At 47.0% G+C, this 20,732-nt stretch overlaps 1 long non-coding RNA gene across 3 annotated transcripts; it reads right to left on the reverse strand.

The window, feature by feature from the left end:
- Positions 1-1,667: 1,667 nt before the first annotated feature.
- On the reverse strand, positions 1,668-18,748 carry LOC128339555 (uncharacterized). 3 transcript variants are annotated; one of them, XR_008313088.1, is made up of 4 exons: positions 18,512-18,748; positions 11,338-11,397; positions 7,242-7,476; positions 1,668-2,640 (listed from the first exon to the last, which is right to left on the reverse strand). It is a non-coding gene; the product is annotated as an uncharacterized LOC128339555 (long non-coding RNA). The 3 variants fall into 3 exon arrangements; XR_008313089.1 differs by lacking the exons at positions 11,338-11,397; positions 18,512-18,748 and adding an exon at positions 8,695-8,825; XR_008313090.1 differs by lacking the exons at positions 11,338-11,397; positions 18,512-18,748 and adding an exon at positions 8,491-8,599.
- Positions 18,749-20,732: the final 1,984 nt, after the last annotated feature.

Raw genomic sequence — 20,732 nt, forward strand, 5'->3', positions numbered from 1 at the left:
GGACACATAGGGATGCCCTAATGGCGTGGTGTGTGATGTTGCTAATCACTCCAATTCAAGATGGCCACTGAGTAAACATCTGAGGCGCAAGCAGGCTAATTTGTGGACTGCCTAACCGATTTGAACCAAATTTGCTACAGTTATAGGGATACATAGGGACACCTCAATAGTGAAGATTGTGATTATGTCTTCCACCCCAGTTCAAAATGGTGGACACGAAAACAATTGAGGCACAAGTGCACTATCTTGTGGACAGTCTAACCAATTTGAACCAAATTTGCTACAAATGAATGGCCACATAGGGATGCCCCAATGGTGTAGTTTGTGATGATGTCACCCACCCCAATTCACAATGGTGGGTCCATAAACTTTTGAGGTGTATGTGCACTAACTTGAGGACGGTCTAACAGATTTGAACCAAATTTGGAACAGCTGTAGTGACTGACACACAGAGACACCTCAGTGGTGCAGTTTGTAATGATGACATCCACCCCAGTCCAAGATGGTGGACACATGAACATTTGAGTTGCAAGAGATCTAACTTGTGGACCTCCATTTGCACCAAATTTAGTCCAGATGTAGAGAGAGTGAAAGGAAAGTGGGCTGATTAGTTCTTACTAGAACAACTTGTTATTTCAATGGGACAACTATGAGTACTTTTCCTCATCATGTCAGCCAGTGGTTTAAACCACTGGCTGACATCATGTGCACACAGCAGGTCCTGTCCCTGCTAGCAGTGAGGACAGGTTCTTGGCTCTGCAGAAGCCACACACATGCATCCTCCTTTCATGGGCGGTGTGCTGAGCTGTAGGTAAGCCACTGAGTTACATAGGAACATAGGAAGCTGCCATATACTGAGGCAGATTATAGGTCTGTCTAGCTCAGTATTGTCTTCACAGCCTGGCAGCGGTTTCTCCAATGTTGCAGGCAGGAATCTCTCTCAGCCCTATTGTGGAGATGCCAGGGAAGGAACTTGGAACCTAGATACTCTTCCCAGAGCACCCCCATCCCCTGAGGGGAATATCTTGCAGTGCTCACACATCAAGTATCCCATTCATATGCAACCAGGGCAGACCCTGCTTAGCTAAGGAGACAAGTCATGCTTGCTGCCACAAGACCAGCTCTGAATTAGACTTACTCCCAAGCTTTAATTCATTCATTCATTCACTCATTCATTTGTGTGTTAATTATTTTCCTCATTATATCTCACTCTTCCTCTGAGAAGCCCAGAGTAGTATATATGGTTTTGTGTTTATCCTCACAACAACCTTGTGAGGTGGGCAAGGCTGAGAGATAAGTGACTGGCCCAGAATCATCCAGTGAGTTTCAAGGCCAAATGGTGATTTGCACTTGGGTCTCCCCAGTCCTAGTCCAACCACCTTACTGCTACATGCTAGATTGCAGTCTAGATCTTGGAAATAGTAAAATGTCCCTCCATAGAAGAATGGATGGGAGAACTAGCACATCATGCTCTGTTTTATTTTATTCAATTGATCCCACCTTTTGTCAGAAAGACACCAAGGCATGAGTTTGCATACTATAAGTGGTTTTGAGGAGGTAACAAAGTAAAACCAGACCTTGTTTCTGGATGTGTGCAACACTTTCTTACTTATTGAGATGGAAGTAAACCACAAGAAAATCTAAAACAACATGCTACAGGATAATGTGTATAACAGTGCTTTAATATATGTGAGATGTTGATTTTTGTACTGGTTCTTTTTCTATTTTTGTCTAACTCTTCATATAATCTCTTTTAAATGAGTTCTTTCTGCAGACATTAAAAACCAAGGAAATAAAAAACAGCACGATCCTTTCACAGATCTTTAGACACAGTTGTCGTTCTTGTGTGTCTCATAACTTTCATGAGGAGGCAGTGAAGCACATGCTTTGGACAGATAATGTTCTTCAGTCCCCGGCATCTCCAGTTAAAGATCTCAGGTAACAAAGATAGGTAGGACCTCTTCTTGAGACCCCTGGACAGCCCTTGCTCATATGGGTTCATGGTGACTTAGTCTTACTCTGCTAGTCTTACTCTGCTAGTCTTACTTGGCACACTCAGCTCCTGATATTTTTCAAAGGTAATGCGAGAAGCAGACCTCAAAGCATCGGTAAAGGTTTTATTCAGTTGTTGTCCTGCACCTAGCTCACTTTTACCTTCTGCAAGCTGCCAATTTCCTGGTGCAATTAAGTTGCTGCCTGAAGGGGCCTTGGAGCCTATGGGGGTTATGGCACCTCAGAGGAAAGAGCCAGATGGCAAAAATGGAAGCACTAGTGGGGGTTGGCCAAAAAATGGGAAGGGAATTATGTTGGCTCACATGCCATCTTTGCTCGCTGTTTTCTGCTTCACACTGTCAGGGTTGCTTTTCCAAGATGTCTGCCTTGGGGATTCCAGCTTGTTCCACCTAAATCTCAGCAAAGATACCTGCAAGGACCCAGAGAGACACTTTGCCTGCGAACACTCCTGAAGGTACTTCCAAGGAAATGGAAAGGGGTTCCGATGAGGCAGAAGTACAGGGGCGTAGAGTCCTGCTGTCATGATATTAGAACTGTGGGAATCTGAGGCCTTCTGACAAAAGCAGAGCCCACACACAAAGGTCTTGCAAAAAGATGTTTCTTAGGAATCACGACATATTCAGCAATCTAGAAATAAAAGTGTATTTTATGTGAAGCTAGATAATGGCCTGTCAAGATTGACAAATGGGGGAGGGATAGAGAATTACTCCTCCCTCCAATCCCCCTCCCATCCCTTCCCATGCAGGACCAAGGCCAGTGCCTCAAGTGAAGCAATACCTTGCCCCCAGAACAGTGTCTCCCAACCTTTTTCATCCCACTTACAGTAAAAAATAATAATGGAGCACAGAGCCCCCCAACACAGACAGACTTTTTTTTTTGCTACAGCAGCAAACCTGCCCTGTGATTTTTATTTTCTTCCCTCCCTCCCTCCCTCTTTTTCACTTTTGCTTCCTTCCTCCTCCAGCCTTCCCTTCTGGGCGCTTTCCAGATTAGACCCTCCAACGGGGTCACCGCGTACCTCTGAAGTGTGCTTCCATACTTCCTGTGTTGTGACACTGCAGTCCCGTTGCTAACAGTAGGGTGCCGTTCATATTTCCAATGTCTCGTTTCGAATTTAATCGCTGCAATATAGTGCTATAACGTTGTATATCCGGCATTAAAAAGTTGCTTTGGGGTGTGTGTGTGTGTGTGTTAGTTTTTGTGAGACTGCTCCCTGCTGGGTGCTTTGCTATTTATGTCTTGAATGCGATTTGCCTGAATGGAAGTATTTTGCCACTGTTGAGCGGCTAATCTGGAAAGCGCTCTGGTGGATAAGGGAGCAAGTCAGCTCCAAAAGCGGGGAGTTTAAACTCTTCACTTTTGGAGCAGGCTTGCTCCCTTATGCACCAGGAGGGACACGTTCCTGATGAGGCAAGTCAGCATGGCACAGCACCCAGTGTCCCACAGCACACTAGAGTGCTGTATCACACCGATTTGGAAATGCTGCCATAGAACTCAGTGGGAGCCTTTGGGAACCAAATCTACCCTTATCACATGGATGCTTTACTTACTTACTTACTTTATATTCCACCCTTCCTAAAGTGGCTCAGCGCAGTTTACATTAAAATAAAAAACCACATAATAAAATAATTAAAATTAAAAAACATTTAAACCAGATAAGAATTTAAATCTTTAAAACAGTGTAAAACTGTTTGTGCTGTTTATGCTGTTCACAACAGCGTAAAACAGTGTAAAAACGTTAAAACTTTAAAACCACTTTAAAACAGTGCTTCCCAACCTGTGGTTTGCAAGAGTATTTCAGGTGGGTCCTGCAGGCAGTCCAGGGGTGGGGTGGGGGAGAGAGAAGGTAATAATCAGATCCATGTAGAATATGCAGGTAAATGTACTGTGATTAGTGCAAAACATCTGTGCGTGAGCAAAATCAATTATTGGAAATAGCGGTATTTTTATGTTTGACTCTTGTCAGCCATAGGCTGTGTTTAAAATGTTCCAAACGGCTTGCTTGCGTGGTGGTCCAAAAAGCTTGTAGTGACAATGTAGTGGTCTGCATAAAGGAAAAGATTGGGAACCGCTGCTTTAAAATGTTTGGTTTTATGTAAGGCTTATAAAGCTGATGTAGTGTAGTCGCTAAGAAGCTGAGCAACAAATCATGAAGTTCCCCATCTGAATCTTACCTCTCTACCATGAACTCACTGGGCAGCCTGAGGCAAGCTTCTCCCTTTCTGCCCCAGCTACAGTGTAGGGATAATAATACTTACTTTACTTACTCTATGGATACAAAAGCTGGACTTTGAAGAAGCAAGATAGAAAAAGCGTTGACGCTTTTGAACTTTGGTGCTGGAGAAGTCTTTTGAGGATACCATGGACAGCCAGGAAAACAAATACATGGACCATAGAACAAATCAATCCAGAATTTTCACTTGAGGCCCAAATGACCTGGCTCAAACTATCATACTTTGGACACATTATGTGAAGTTCCAGCTCCCTTGAGAAGTCCATAATGCTGGGGAAAGTAGAAGGCAAGAGGAAAAGGACGACCAGCAGCAAGGTGGGGATGGTCTTGATTACGGCAGCAATGAATGCACCACTGAGAAACCTTAAAGGCCAAGTTGAAGACAGATCATCCTGGAGAGAATCTATCTATGTGGTCGCTAAGAGTCGACACTGACTTAACGGCACTTAATCAATCAGTCAATCAATCAATCTGTCAATCAATCAGTAAATCAAACAATCACCTTACTAATACATGTGAAGTGCTTTGAACACTTGAACATCCTATGCAAATACTAAGTATTATGATCTGCACAGAACCACACTATGTTTTCCGTTGGTTGTGCTGGATTGTGATAGGAAGTTGGGAGAATGGCATGGAATGTTGGGAACTGGCTTTTGCAGAGAGAAAGAGAGAGCCTAGTTCCCCTCATTTTTTCTCAAATGCAAGAAAACAGACCAATCACAACCAACAATATTTTATCATTGTTGGTGACTATGAAGCCATGGCTACCACACAGCATAGAGTCCTTCAGGAGCCTTCTAGTGAAAACAGGGGAGGTATGTAATGCTGAGATGAAGTCAACATGCTGTTCAAATTAGCTGAGTGCTCAAACATAATTATAATTGGACTGGATAGTTGGACTTTGCTCGTATCAAACAGATTGCTCCCAAGGGCCAGGAAGGACTGCAGGTAGATGAAACTGCTTCCCACATTATATTTCCCCTAAATGTGAGTATATCTGCATGTAGGGAAACATGCATAATCATATTGTAGGGAGGAAGTGCCCCATCCCTACCAGTAGCCCCCTCTCTACCATACTTACAAATGACTTCCTGGCTTCTAACCCACAAAAGATGACCTTTGTCACACACAAGAATTTGGTTATTATTATATCAATGTTTAACAAAAAAAAAATGTTCTCAGAGTGGTTTCGTTTACATAGTAAAAGTTCTCTGTCCCAAAAGCATATCATGGCATGGCATGGCATGGCATGGCATAGCATAGCATAGCATAGCATAGCATAGCATAGCATAGCGGCCACATTGGCACGTAAACTGGAGGCTGACAAACCAATGGTTAATTTTTCTAACCATGAATCGCATTGCAGACATTTGTCCAACCGCAGCCCAGCAACCTCTGTCTTCCGGGGAGGGGAGCCCCTCCCTCTTCCGGGTCCACTGAGTCCACATCCCGGCAAGCTCCATGGCACTCGCATTGCCAGACTTCAGGCAAGGCATATAAATGTCTGCAAGGCATTAGCCATTGGCCACTATCTTCAAGGGGGCATGCCGCGCACAATCGTGCCTTTTTGGAATGGTCCATCCGCCCTTGGCAAGGAAAGCCCTTCATCTGACAGTGATTGCACCACTGCCCTCTTAAAAGCCCCACAATAAAGCCCATTGTGGGGGGGTGCCAGGCACTATTCTTTTGTTATTCTGGGAAGGGAACAGGATAACTTCCTAGGAGAGGAGGAAGGAGAGGAGGGAGGGCAAAGGATCCTGGGGTCTGGCCCACTATCACTCATCCCAGCAAAGCAGTCCATGGAGAACAAACCACACTCCTGCCCCCAATATCGGCTTGCCGCTTGGGGAATAGCTCTCTCATGAGAGAACCTAACCATTGGGGAGAACCTTAGGCTTGGAAACCTTCAGTCCTCCATTGGACTGTGTTCTCATGAACTGAGCCATTTTTTAAAAGGGGACCCCAGTTTTCTCTGGTTAATGGCAGAACTTTGACACAGCAACCCCCTCCTCTCCAGGGAAGCTTTTGATGCACCGAAAGGAGAATTTGACACTCCATGTGCTCTGGCTTTACTGGGTGGGCAGACTGGGGAAAAACCTGGACCAGGGACAGATCTTAACTCTTATTCAAATGTACTAGGTTTCGACCAGCATTGTAGCATATGCAGATTGGCTGCTGCAGGGAATCATGAATGAGGGGATCCTCAATTTCTAGCAATCCCAGGAGAGTGGGGTCACCGTGCTGGGGGGAAATATAAATGGATATGTCCTGATGGACAACCGGACTGGCAGAGGGTCTGCTTGGACGGCTTCCTCCTGGCAGTCACCAAAATTGAGAGAGGTGTTGCTGGGGTACCCGTCCCTACAGCTCACTTGTGTTGAGCAACCCGGCTAGTTGGCATCTGCTGCCCAGCCCGCATGCATGTCTCCTAACACTCTCATGAGAGAGCGGTCCATGTGAGAAGGGCTCTAATCGCACATTATTCGTGATTCAGCCCAATCCCCCTGTTCCCCTGGATGGCTCTTCTCAATTGTTAATGTTAACAGTTGTTAATGGGTATCCCCATGGCCTTCCACTCTCATGAGAGAGCGGTCCACTCCAGAGCAGCATCTGTCAAGGGCGCACACTCCCGCAAGAAATCAAAGCAAAGTGGAAGCAAACATACACAGAACCAAGTCAATAGAAACTACCGCATTTGAATTGTCGGTCCATAAATCATAGTCAAATACCAAGTGCAATATGGGTTGATACCAGGAGAGGGGTCAGTAGCCAATTCCATAGTCTAGGGGCAATTACAAAGACAGTCACAAGTAGATAGCCAGGCACAGGGTCAAGATCACAGGAGCAAACAGGAACAAGGTATTCAAGAACAGAGAACTGGAACTTCATGCCCAAGAAATCAGGTGAAACCAGCATGACGCAGGAAAAGCAATCTGGATTTATACCCGTTCAAGGCCAAATGCCAGGTGAAGCCAATTAAGGCCCTGCCTACCTTCAGGGCTACAGACTCAGATGCCTCCCCAGTCAGACTTTGCAGCCAAATGGCTGCTCCTTCTCGGCACAAAATGCTGCTCCTTTCTGCAGTCACGCCGACACTCCACGTAGCTCACCGGTCTGCTGCTTGCTCCCGGCTCCTCCCCATCTGAAGCAGGCAATGGCTCCCCAGCAGCATCCTGCTGTTCCACAACATGTGAGCTCTCCATCCTTGGGGCTTCTTCCTCAGTGTCCTGCAACAGGACCATATCAGGGGACTATGGGTCAGGCAGTTCCTCCTCCGACTCTTCTGAATCGGACCACTGCCTGACAGCATCCATCATCATAATCACAGAAGAGGAATCTCCCCTGTCACTCAAGACAATGCTGCTCCTGATGGACTGTTCTTCTCATGAGTAAGCCTAGGGGCCGCACACTTTGACCCAAGGAGAACGGGCTAGGCCCCCCCTTCCCCAACATAATTGTGCAAAAAACAGAGCTGAGCCATTCAAGAATTCCTCGGTGGGGCTGCCTTTTTAGGCTACTTTCCAGTAGGCTTATGAGGTCACCCAGCATTCCATGTGTCTGGGTGTTCGAGTGTGTGTGTCCATGCTAGGAATCGTTAGGAAGGTGATTAAAAATAAAAATGTTAATATTATAATGCCCGTATCCCAATCTATGGTACAGCCACATTTGGAGTACTGTGTATAGTTCTGGTCAACATATCTTAAGGACATCGTAGAACCGGGAAACATGCAGAAGAGGGCAACCAAGATGATCGTGGGCCTGGAGCACCTAGGCTATAGCATCTGAGGCGTTTGGGCCTCGGAAATGTGCGCAGTGGCCATTTTGGCTGCCGGTATATAAATATAAGTGCTATTGCTATGGCTAAAAGAGGCAACTTGGGGGAGACATGATTGAAGTGTATAAAACTATGCATGGAGTGGAGAGGGTGGACAGAGAGAAATTTTTCTCCCTCACTCACAATACTAGAACCAGGGGTCACCCCATGAAACTAAAGGTTAGGAAATTTAGGACCGACAAGAGGTAGTACTTTTTCACACAGAGCATAATTAATATGTGGAATTCTTTGCCATGGGATGTGGTGATGGCCACCAGCTTGGATGGCTTTAAAAGGAGGACATGGAGGACAGGTCTATCAATGGCTAGTAGTCTGGTTGCTATAGGCCACCTCTAGCCTCAGAGGCAAGATGCCTCTAAATACCAATTGCAGGGGAGCAATATCAGGAGAGAGGGTATGCCCTCACCTCTTGCCTGTGGGCTTGCCAGAGGCATCTGGTGGGTAGGGATGTACGGACCAGTCCAGAAGTTTGGGGGTTCGGTCCGGAGTTTCAGGGATTGAACCGAACCCCGCCCACACACACCGCAGTTCTGTCCGGACTGGAACTGAGCTTCTGGAAAAGGCCGTGGATTTTTTAAAAAAAAATGTTTAAAAAATAAAATAAAAATACCTGTATTCCCTTTGGGGGGCATCCTGTAGGCCGCAGCGGGGGGGGGGAGGTTTCCCCTTCCCCCACTGGCTCTGAAATCACCACCGCAGCCAGGTAAAAAGGCCTCTTTTCAGCTCGTTTGGGCCTCGGAAATGTGCGCAGTGGCCATTTTGGCTGCCGCCGTGCATGTGTAAATGGCCTCTGAGAGGCCTGACATGACCCACAGAGGCCACATTTGCATGTGCAAATGACCTCTGCGAGGTCATGGGCCATGCCAGGCCTCGCAGAGGCCATTTACGCATGTGTGACGGCCCAAATGGCCACTGTGCACAGTTACGAGGCCCGAACGGGCCAAAAAGAGGCCTTTTTACCCGGCCACAGCGGTGATTTCAGAGGCCGGTGGGGGGAGGGGGAACTTCACAGACACACACACACCCCATGGCCTGGCTACAGGTATTTTTATTTTATTTTTTTAAAATTAAAAAAAAATCGCAACCCCCCCCCGCCGACTGGAGTGGGAGGGTTTGATGGGGGCCGGGCCGGACCTGGCCAGTCTAGTTTGAGTCCGGACCAGAACCGGACCAGCCCTATGCCAGATTAATCTATTAGCAAAGGTTACATTTGCTACGGGCCCCACACTTTCAAGGGCCCCACACTAAATGTTTGCATTGCAAGCTTTACTTCTGTTCCTATAATCTCCTCTCTGTCTGGAGATCTCTCCTCCTCTCTGCTTCAGCAAATCCACACTAGGCGAGAAAAGAGCCGTTGCGGTTTTAGTGCTCACCGGTTACCCAGCCCTTGCAGCTTGATTCATTCTGTCCTGCCCTCTCCCTTTAGTGTAAAAAGTAGTGAATTCAGTTAATTTAAGTGGCAGGGCAAGGTGTGTGTGTGTGTGTGTGTGTGTGTAAGAAAAGGAATGAGAGAAAGAGCAAAGAGGAGGCGGAAGACAGAAGATGGCGTAAGGTGGGTGTAAGGCTATGTGTGGCTCCCAAGAGGTGCATTGGAATCTAATCTGGCCCACCACCAGATTTGAGTTTGACACCCTCTGGCATAGTGCATTTGCAAGAGAGAGATAAAATCCAAGCCCCAATATTTGTATGGGGGAGGGGAATCCGTTATGGGGGGAATTATGGTTGCACCCCCTGTGATTTCCTGCTGGATCTGCCCTTGGCTCTTGGAATTTTCTTGTCATGCTCACTTTTTATGTGCATTTTGAAAATTTAGGGCCCCTTTATAACATATGCTACAGGCCCCACACTAGCTTAATCCGGCCCTGGGCCAGCCGGTTCCTACTGGTGGGCCACTATGTGAAGCAGGATGCTGATGGGCCTTGGGCCTGATCCAGCAAGGCTGTTCTTATGTTCTTATATAAAAGTTGATAGAATTGTGCATGATATTGGGCAAGTGGATAGAGAGAAAGATTTCTTCCCAACTCATAATACTAGATGTCAGAGTAATCCAATGAAATTGTTGGGCAGCAGATTTGGGACGGGGGGGAAATGAAGTCCTCCCTTGCACAATGCACAATTAACCTATGCTACTCACTGCCACAAGATGTAGTGATGAACACTTATTTAGATGTTTTTCAAATATTAGACATATTCATGGCTTATCAATGGCCAGTAATCATGATGGCTGTACAGATGTTACAAAAACAGAGGCAATATGCCACTGAATATCAGTTGATGGGAACAAAGTGGGAACAGGCTATTGCTCAAGAAATGCACCTGATTGACCACTATAGGAAGCAGGATGCTGGATTAGATGGATCTTTGGTTTTTATGTTCTTATAAACTGCTTAAGTCAAGGGTTCCCAATCTTGGTCCACAGATGCTGTTGGACTATAATTCTCATCCTCCTCAGCCACACTGGCCAAAGGTTGGGAACCTCTGACTTAAACAAACAAAGTCACAGATAACTCAGGGTCAAACCACATGTGATGTTAGAGCTTCTGTCTCTTTTAAAAAACAAAGAAAGAAACAATTTCAGCTCTGATGGGAGGGCTGCAATTGTTTTATCAGGACTATAGTGCAGAAAGAAGAGGTTACAAAACCACTCACGGGCTAACATACTGAACACAGAAGCAAGAGAGCAGCCTAACAGAACTTCCCAACTAACAGCACTGGTGCAACAGGGAAGCAGTCGTTTTTGATGACCTTCCTTTTCCAAGGAAGGCCTCTGTGCCACCTGAAAATATGTCCCCAAGGGTTGCACAGCCCTTGGGGACATATTTTCAGGTGGCACAGAGGCCTTCCTAGGGAAGGGGAGAATATCAAAAATTACTGCTTCCCTGGTGCAACAGGAGAGTAAGTCTATAATAGGGGTGGGCAATCTTGGCCTGCCAGCTGTTGCTGTACTACAACTCCCATCATCCCCAGCCACAATAAATTGTGATCAGGGATGATGGGAGTTGTAGTTGGACAACAATTGGAGGACCAAGATTGCCCACTCCTAGAAGTTCTAGAAGTTCTGTTAGGCTGCTCTCGTGCTGCACCAGCACTTCCTTGCTCTGGATGTCAGCCACTGTGTTCTGCAGACCCAATCCTGATGAGGCTCCTGGCTGCTATTCTGATTTAAAGGGGGTGGGGAGGAAAGCCTGAAAAGCCCATTTAGTGGCAAGTATGACTTAACTCTAAAGGCTGGTTCACATGTATTGTGGCTTACTCATGTCATGTGGATGAGCCATCACAGACGCTTTTCAGTGGAGTCAGTTCACAGATTCAGCTGGAAGAAATCGAGTTAATTATATGTTATGTATGTGTAAACTGGCCCTTATTCACAGAAGCGCTGCACCCAGATAGATCCAAATTCTTGTTTTCACGGATCTAGTAAAATCAACCACCCTTTCCCAGCATCATTTTGCTCAGGGGCAGTGGTATTGTACCTAACAAACTGTATTCTTCTCTCCGTTTTGCGAGCATAAATCTAGTGTAGTTCCATTAACTCCCAATGGAGTCACCCACACAGATGTAAGAATCAAAGAGAATACAGGCTACAATGCATCATTACACTGTAGTATTTTCCACTGCAGCTTTTAATCTTTGTAGAACTGACAGCGTCTCTTTCACTCTCGTTCTCTTGAGTGGAAGCAACCAGTTGTGCTACATTGTATGGCGGGTTTTCAAATTGCTGCAGCTGCTAAGTACAGGTTAAAAAGGTGTCTCGGAGTCTAATAAGCAGGGCATCCTTTATCTCTTGTGCAGTTGGACCCCAGCTCAGCAGCTCACGTTAGGAACCATGACAATTTTGCAAGCTTAGAAAGCCAAGCCATACTTTACCAAGCAGGCCAAAATCCACCATTCTGCATTTCAGTAGCAGAAAGATGTTTGCTGAAAATAATTGGGCCTGGCAGCATTGTGTGGGTTTCCAAAAATAAGACCAGTAGTTCCAAGACTCACTGAATATTTGGTTGCTCTGTAAAACAGCCACGTGCTTGGATTTTGTGCCCAGGAAATCTGGGATGCTTTTTTTTTTTTTGACAATGTAATAATATATTCCTGTAACAGGGTGCTCTAATATTTTTTTTTAAGGAAATAAATTATACTAGTCTTTATTCTCATCAGACATTTCTTCTATACATATTTTCTCACCCTTTCTCCATAGACCTCAGGGCGGTACACATGGTTCCCCCACACACACACCCAATTGTATCCTCACAACAATTCTACAAGCTAGATTGAGCTAAGAGGAAAATACCTGGCTCGAAGGCACCCAGAAAGTTTTATGGCTTGCATAGAAAGCTGCTTTATACTGAGTCAGACAATTGGTCCATCTATCTCAATATTGTTTGAACTGATTGGCAGCAGCTCTCTAGGGGTTCAGTTGGGTCTTTTCCAGGGGCGACCCTTCCATAAGGCAAAGTGAGGCAGTCACCTCAGGTAGCAGATAATGGGGACACCAGCAAGGCAGCAAGATGCCCTCCCACTTCCCACTTTAAAGAGGGGGAGTGGCAATTAGTGCCCTGCCTCAGGCGTTCGGAGGTCTTGAGCCACTTCATCTTTCCCAGCCCCAACGACTGAACCTGGGGTCTCCTGCAGGAAAGTAAATACTGTTTGTTTGTTTATTTGTTTAACATATTTGTATACCACCCAAAACGCAAGTCTCTGGGCGGTTTACAACAAAACAATTTTAAAAAACAGGTTAAAAGGTTAAAACATTACAACAATTTAAAATTTAAAACAACGATAAAACTATTAAAAACCATCAGACTATTAAAACAGTATCTAACTAAAAGCCTGGGTGAACAAATATGTCTTGACTGCCTTTCTAAACATTGTAAGCAATGGGGAGGCTCTTATTTCAGCAGGGAGCGTGTTCCAAAGCCTCAGGGCAGCAATAGAGGCCTGTCGCCAAGTAGCCACCAGACGAGCCGATGGCAACTGCAGACGAACTTCTCCAGATGATCTCAATGGGCGGTGTGGTTCATATCATAGCGAAGAAGACATTTTCTTAAATACCCAGGGCCCAAGCTGTTTATGGCTTTGTAAGTTATAACCGAAACCTTGTATTTTGCCTGGAAATGTATCGGCAACCAGTGTAGATCTTTTAAGACAGAAGTGATATGGTCTCTCGGAGATGACCCAGAGACCAACTTGGCTGCCTCATTCTGGACCAACTGCAGTTTCCGGACTATGTACAAAGGCAGCCTCACATAAGGTGCATTGCATTAGTCAAGTACGGAGATGACCAGCAGATGTACGACTGTTCTGAGGTCATTTATCTCAAGAAATGGATGCAGCTGGCATATCAGCCGAAGCTGAGGTTTGTGTCCAAAATGACCCCTAGACTGCATAACTGAGGTGGCCAAATTTTCAGTGGATACCTAATTATTTAGGATAGTGAAATCCAAAACAAATTGTAAGGAGCTCCAAAAGGATCTCTCTAAACTGGGTGAGTGGATGACAGAACGGCAAATGCGGTTCAGTGTTGGCAAGTGTAAAGTGACAATCATTGGTATGAAAAACCCCAACTTCAAGTATACATTGATGGGATCTGAGCTGTCAGTGACTGACCAGGAGAGGGATCTTGGGGTCATGGTGGACAGCTTGTTGAAAATGTCGACTCAGTGAGCCGGATCTCACGATCAGTGAAACCCAGTTTGGGAAGGTAAGCGGGGAGAGCGGGCTAAGCCCACTCTCCCCACAGACAAGCAGGGCGGGAGTCCTGGGCAGCCGGATCAGCCGCCCACACGACTGCTGGCTCCGTGACGGGACTGGGGAGTTTGGGGGCTACACAGCCCCCAGAAGCTCCAGTATGCCCTGCGCAAGTGCACAGGGCATACTGGGGAGACCCCCGAGCCGGAAGGCAGCTTTTCGCCTCCCCGCCAGGGGTCTACTCATGAGTAGCCATGGCGCGGGGCCGCGCTGCGGCTACTCACGATTTTTGAAACTGAGTTTGCGGAGCTCTTGCTCTGCAAACCCGGTTTAAGGGGAGGGTTACTTTGGCGGGTTAACTGCCGGGAGGCAACCAGGCTCGCCTGCGAGCCCAGTGGCTCCCACAATCAGCCGAAATCGGGCTAGGCTCCCCTAGCCCAATTTTGGCTGATTGTGGGAATAGCCTCAGAGAGCAACAGCTGTGAAAAAGGCCAATTCCATGCTAGGGATCATTAGGAAGGGGACTGAAAATAATACTGCTAATATTATAATGCCCTTATACAAAACGATGGTGCCGCCACACCTGGAGTCCTGTGTACAATTCTGGTCACCACATTAAAAAAGGACATTGTTGAACTGGAAAAGGTGCAGAAGAGGGCAACCAAGATGATCAGGGGCCTAGAGCACCTTTCTTGTGAGGCAAGGCTACAACACCTGGGGCTATTTAGTTTAGAAAAAAGATGACTGCGGGGAGACATGATAGAGGTCTATAAAACCATGCATGGTGTGGAGAAAGTGGATGGAGAGAAATTCTTCTCCCTTTCACATAACGATGGAACCAGGGGTCATCCCATGAAACTAATTGCAAGGAAATCTAGGACCAAGAAACGGAAGTACTTTTTCACACAATGCCTAATCTACTTCTGGAATTCTCTGCCACAAGATGTGGTGACAGCCAACCACCTAGATGGCTTTAAGAGGGGTTTGGATAACTTTTTGGAGGAGAGCTCTATCATCAGCTACTAGTGGGAGGGCTATAGGCCACCTCCAGCCGCAAAGGCAGGATGCCTGAGTACCAGTTGCAGGGGAGTAACAGCAGGAGAGAGGGCATGCCCTCAACTCTTGCCTGTGGCTTCCAGTGGCATCTGGTGGGCCACTATGTGAAACAGGATGCTGGACTAGATGGGCCTTGAGCCTGATACAGCAGGGCTATTCTTATGTTCTTATGATGTATTTAAAGAAGTTTTTGTTATTTTCCTTGATGCTTTTAGCTAAATGGTCCTTAAACTCTCTTTTCGCCTCCCTTATTGTCACCTTGCATTTCTTTTGCCAGAGTTTGTGTTCCTTTGTTCTCTTCATTTGGACAGGCCTTCCAATTTCGGAAGGAAGTCTTCTTCCCTGTTATGGCTTCCTTGACGTTACCTGCTAGCCATGCTGGCATCCTCCTGCACTTAGTGGTACCTTTCTTCCTTTTGGGTATACAATCTAACTGGGCTTCTAGTATTGTGGTTTTGAGTAAACTCCATGCACTCTGGAGCGAAGTGACTCTCCTGATTTTCCCTTTCAGCTTTCTTTTCCCCATACCCCTCATTTTGGAGAAGTTTCCTCTTCTGAAATTCAAAATGTCTGTGTTAGACTTCCTTGCTGATTCTCTCCCTGCATGTATGCTGAATTTGATGGCACTATGGTCACTGTTCCCTAAAGGGTCGATGACACTGACATCACACACCAGGTCCTGGGTGCCACTCAGGACTAAGTCCAAGGTCACCTTCTCTCTGATTGGTTCCAACTGTTCTAGGGCACAGTCATTTAGCGTATCTAGAAATCTGACCTCTTTGTCATGACCTGACTGTGAATTTACCCAGTCTATGTGTGGGTAATTGAAGTCACCCATTATTACAGCCCTGCCTCTCCTTGACGCCTCCCTGATTTCCTCCTGCAACTCCCAGTCACTGTCAGCATTTTGATCCAGTGGGTGATAGCACATCCCCAGTAGCACATTTCCTTTCAGGCCTTGTATTGTTACCCGCAGGGTTTCTGTGGAGGACTCCGTTCCACCTAGGTTTTCTACTTTGTTAGATTCTATCCCTTCTTTAACGTACAGTGCTACTCCACATCCAAGGCACCCCTCCCTTCCCTTTCTATAGCATTTATATCCAGGGAAAACAGTGTCCCACTGGTTCTCACTGTTCCACCATGTTTCTGTTATGCCCACTATATCTATTTCTGTGTTAGCAATCAAGTACTCCAGCTCGCCCATCTTTTCTCGGAGGCTTCTGGCATTGGCATATAAACACCTATACGCTGAATCTCTTACCTGGTGTATGCTATCTTTCTTTTTACTCTTTGACCAGCTGGCACAGCCTTCTGCCTGCTCTTTAAGTGGTTCTGCTCCCCTTCTGTTTTATCTGAATCCTTTACACTCTTGCAATTTAAAGGATGGCATTTGTCAAACCGGATACTGCCCAGCTCCTGTCGACTATTCCCCAGGCATCATTTTAAAAGCTGCTCTGCAACATTTTTTATTTTAAGCCAGCAGTGTGGTTCCATCTTAGTTCAAGTGCAGCCCAAACCTTTTGTACAGGCCTTGCATGCCTATAATGTGTCCCAGTGCCTAACAAATCTAAACCCCTCCTCCTGGTACCAACTTCTCATCCACACATTGAAACCCCTCAGCTCTGCTTGTCTCACTGTACCTGTGTGTGGAACAGGTAGCATTTCTGAGAATGCTACCTTGGACGTCCTGGACTTCAATCCACTACCTATCAGCCTAAATTTGGCTTCTAGGACCTCCTGACTACATTTTCCCACATTGTTGGTGCCAACATGCATCACGACAGCTGTCTCCTCCCCAGCACTGCCTAACAGCTAGATGATGTCCACAACCTTCGCACCAGGCAGGCAAGTCACTGTGGTCAACACACAGGTCACAAACCCATCTCTCTATACCTCTAATGATCAACCCTCCCACTACAAGGAGGCCCGCCCCACCCTCCGGAGGAGTATCCCCTGTATGAGAGGATATGGGCTTATTATCCATGGAAGGGGTCCCTTCTAAAGGAACATTCCCCTCTTCCTCAGACCGATGTCCTCCTTCCCCGAGACCTTCATTCTCCCTGACAGCAGAGGAACTATCAGCCCTGGAGTGGGATGCCTCTACCATGTCCCTGAAGGTCTCGTCTGCATGCCTCTCTGTCTCTCTGAGCTTCTCCAGATCTGCTTCCTTGGTCTCGAGGGAACGAACTTCTTCCCTGAGAGCCAGGATCTCCTTGCACTGAGCACACACCCATGACTTCTGCCCATGGAGCAAATAGTCATACATGCAACACTCTGTGAAGTACACTGGGAAGTGCCCCCCTCTTGCTTTCTATCTTCATACTGGTTTTGTTGGCTGTTTACGGTATTTACAGTCAGTTTATTAGAAGGATAGGTCTCAGCTATAATGGTCAGCTATTTAACTGTCCAAACTGCCTTTCTCAAGAATATGAGGGAGGGTTCTGTACTTACCTTTTCTAGGGGTGTGTCCGAACTGGTCCGGCGGCCATTCTAAGGAATGGCCGAACTGCCGGACCGGTTCGGCCCTTGCTGGTTCGGGTCCGGGTGGGGGGTATAACTTTAAGGGCGGGAGGGCTTTCTTACCCCTCCCGCCTCTTCGCCCCCTCCAGTGCCCGTATTTGACTGAATAACGGGGCGCTGGAAACCAGCCCCCCCCAGCAGATTCACATACAAAGGTGCCCATACCTCTGCCGCCGTCGCCCGCCCGCCAGCCAGCCAGCCAGCCAGCCCTCCCTCCCAGCTGCCCGCCCGCCCGAGTCCTTACCCAGCTGTGGGAGAAAACGAGAGGAGCTCCCGGACAGAGCTCCTCTCGTTAGAAAGGCCTGCTGCAGAATGAAGGCGCTTTGCGCGCGCGCACATGAACACCAGCGATCGGAGGCCTGGTCTACCCGGCCTTTTCCCGGCGGGTAGACCGGGCCTCCGGCGTCCTTTGTGGTGCGCGCATGCGCGCGCGCGCAAAGCACCTTCATTCTGCAGCAGGCCTTTCTAACGAGAGGAGCTCTGTCTGGGAGCTCCTCTCGTTTTCTCCCGCAGCTGGGTAAGGACTCGGGCGGGCAGGCAGCTGGGAGGGAGGGAGGGAGGGCTGGCGGACGGGCGACGGCGGCAGGGGTATGGGCACCTTTGTATGTGAATCTGCTGGGGGGGGGGCGGCGGCGGCTGGTTTCCAGCGCCCCGTTATTCAGTTAAATACGGGCGCTGGAGGGGGTGAAGAGGCGGGAGGGATAAGAAAGCCCTCCCGCCCTAAAAGAAAGGGCCCCCTTTCGGTGCCGGTCCGGACTGGTCCGGACCGTGCACATCTCTAACCTTTTCTTCTCCACCGGGCTCCTTGTGATCCCAGGGGCTTGTTCCAGGCCTCCCTGCACACTTCCCGCTAAACTCCCGCAAAACTCCAATGTCCTGTTTGCTATCCCTGTCCGCTATGCTCTCGGGCCTACATCTCTTATGTAGAGAGCAGGCTTCAAACTGAGACACAGGATGTGGGTCAAAGGAATGTGGGGCCTCCCACAGCTCTAGATGACTCCACCCACTCCAAGCAGGAACAAACAAAAACACTGGAGTTTGCTAGCCCTGGCAAACTTGGACTTATCCCTTAAAGAGAAACCAGCCCCTCAAAATCTCCCCTCCTGCTGTTAGTTAGTTTAAAGGGGGGGGGGGAGGCTAGATATTAATGATTAGAAAAGCTTGCTCACCTCCTGAAGCTGCTCTTGCTCCTCCCAGAGTAGTCTTCAAACTGAGAGGGGGGGAGAGAGGCAGCAGCAATAGAGGAAGGGTGAGCCTCAAGCTCCTCAACTCTTTTACCTCTTCCACTGTATCCCAAAGTCAAACTGAGCCTATGGTGGCATTCAAGCTAGCCCCGCTTCCCTCCAGAAACAGTGCTGGAGGTCAAATATTCCTGCTTTAACTTGAGTTCTTCAGTCAGACTAAACTTGTATAAATTGTGCATACCATCCTGAGCTCCCTGGAGGGAAAGGAAGATGTAAACTAGGGGTAGGCACATAGGCAAAACTGGGGGGGGGGGGCAGCCAGGGCACATGCCCTAGGCACCACTGGGGGGGACCAGTGCTATGCTGCCCCCAAGCCCCTCCCAAATTCACAGATTTTTTTAAAATTAAAAAAAATTAACCTTTAGCCCCTTCAGGCGACTTCCTAAAGGTCATGGGGTAGGTATGCAAAGGTTCCCCCTCCCCTCCGGCCTCTTGGATCACCACCGCAGCCCATCCCTGGCTGATTTTCAGGCCTGTTTGGGCCTACAAAGATTAATGCAGTGGCCATTTTGGAGATTGCCGCACATGCTCAAAAGGCCTCTGCGAGGCCTGGCAAGGCATAGGACCTCACAGGGACCATTTGAGCATGTGTGGTGGCCATTTTTAAATTTAAAAAGGCTGCTGAAAACATAAATGGCTGCCGCACATGCTCAAATGACCTCTGTGAGACCCAAGTCTAGATTTTTCCCTGATCTAGGGAGTCAGAAGAATGCAAAGTTGTTGGCAAGGGACCCGAGCATTTAAAAAACAGATATAAATGGCACAAAAGTAAGTGGACAAAACATCTCTTAAAAAGACAATGTTGGTTTAATACCTTGTAAGCTAGCAAAACTGAAGGGTGGTGGGGAGAGGCAAGGAATAAAATGGAAATATTCACTCGCATGCCGTTTAATTCTCTCTACAGAACTCTAACTTGTGTGGTGCTTTTTAAAAAAAAAACTGTTGTAAGAATTCACACCCAGAAATGTTGCATTTGCAATGTATTGACATCCCTGTGTTATGTAGTCTTACCATACTGAGAAATGGCTTATCTTTTGAAATAAGTGGTTCATGTGCTGCAAATTATTTCCTTCAATTTACCTGAGTTGTACTCGGGTTTTTATTGCCTGTGTGCATCCCAAGTGGATTTGCTCAAGTTTCCTTGCCTTCTAAAAAAAGTTATATTTTAGAACGTCTTTAAAAACAACAACAGTGCAACACCCTTTTTACTTTGAACACAATTGTTTTTAAAAGACACATTGGATAGTCATGCTGTGATTCTGATTGACTAGTGCATTTGATAAACTAGACATAAAGTTTACTGTCCTGTCTGCCTGTTGCCTGCCTCTGTATTGAACAAGGGAGGTGTAACCTATCCAAGGCACCATAGTGTGTGCCTACTTGGTTCATTTATGGCAGAGCTCACTTTTGAAAGGGTTGTAATGCTATGAAGTTGGCTGGTGTCCTCCATCCAATACACATTATCACAGGCCATATGCTCTTACTACCTTAGTATCCGTCACAGCGACAGATAGGAAATATAATATGTGTGCAATAGAATTGGTTTTTTTACCTTTAGACCCAGGAACTTGAGGGGATGGGGCAGGGGCAACCTTTTACCAAACCTTTGCAGTGTGGCAGAGACAGAAAATTGGTAGATTATTGTTATAAATTCTCTCTCTCTCTCTCTCTCTCTCTCTCTCTCTCTCTCTCTCTCACTCACACTCACACTCACACTCACACACACACACACACACCATTTTTCTGATTCGAATATCACACTGTGTTGCTGTTCTGTGGCTAGCTGCAACTTCCACCTTCTTCCTGGTCAGGCTGCTGGATCCAAGCCTATTGTAAACTGCTGGATAATTTCAGATTGTTTGGGGCCTCTAGGATTTCCCATTGCAACCATCTGCCTTTAAGGCAAAGGCTGTTTGGACAGGAAAAACCCATCCCTGAATTTCTTGGAGGCAGCAACCTGTAGTGAGGTGTGCTACGGTGGCAGAACATTTGCTAAAGAGAGCTTTCACTGCTTAGCTCTATGGAGGTATGCCCAGCACGTGGATGTGCTGCGTTTCCTTGGGAAAGCGACTGGCACATGTGTGCCTTATGTGTGGTTGTATGTGTGTGTTGCTTACAACTTCTTTTTCCTGAAAGTGTCTGGACT

The sequence above is a fragment of the Hemicordylus capensis genome, chromosome 1 (genome assembly GCF_027244095.1).
Source record: "Hemicordylus capensis ecotype Gifberg chromosome 1, rHemCap1.1.pri, whole genome shotgun sequence".
Taxonomy (NCBI): Eukaryota; Metazoa; Chordata; class Lepidosauria; order Squamata; family Cordylidae; genus Hemicordylus; species Hemicordylus capensis.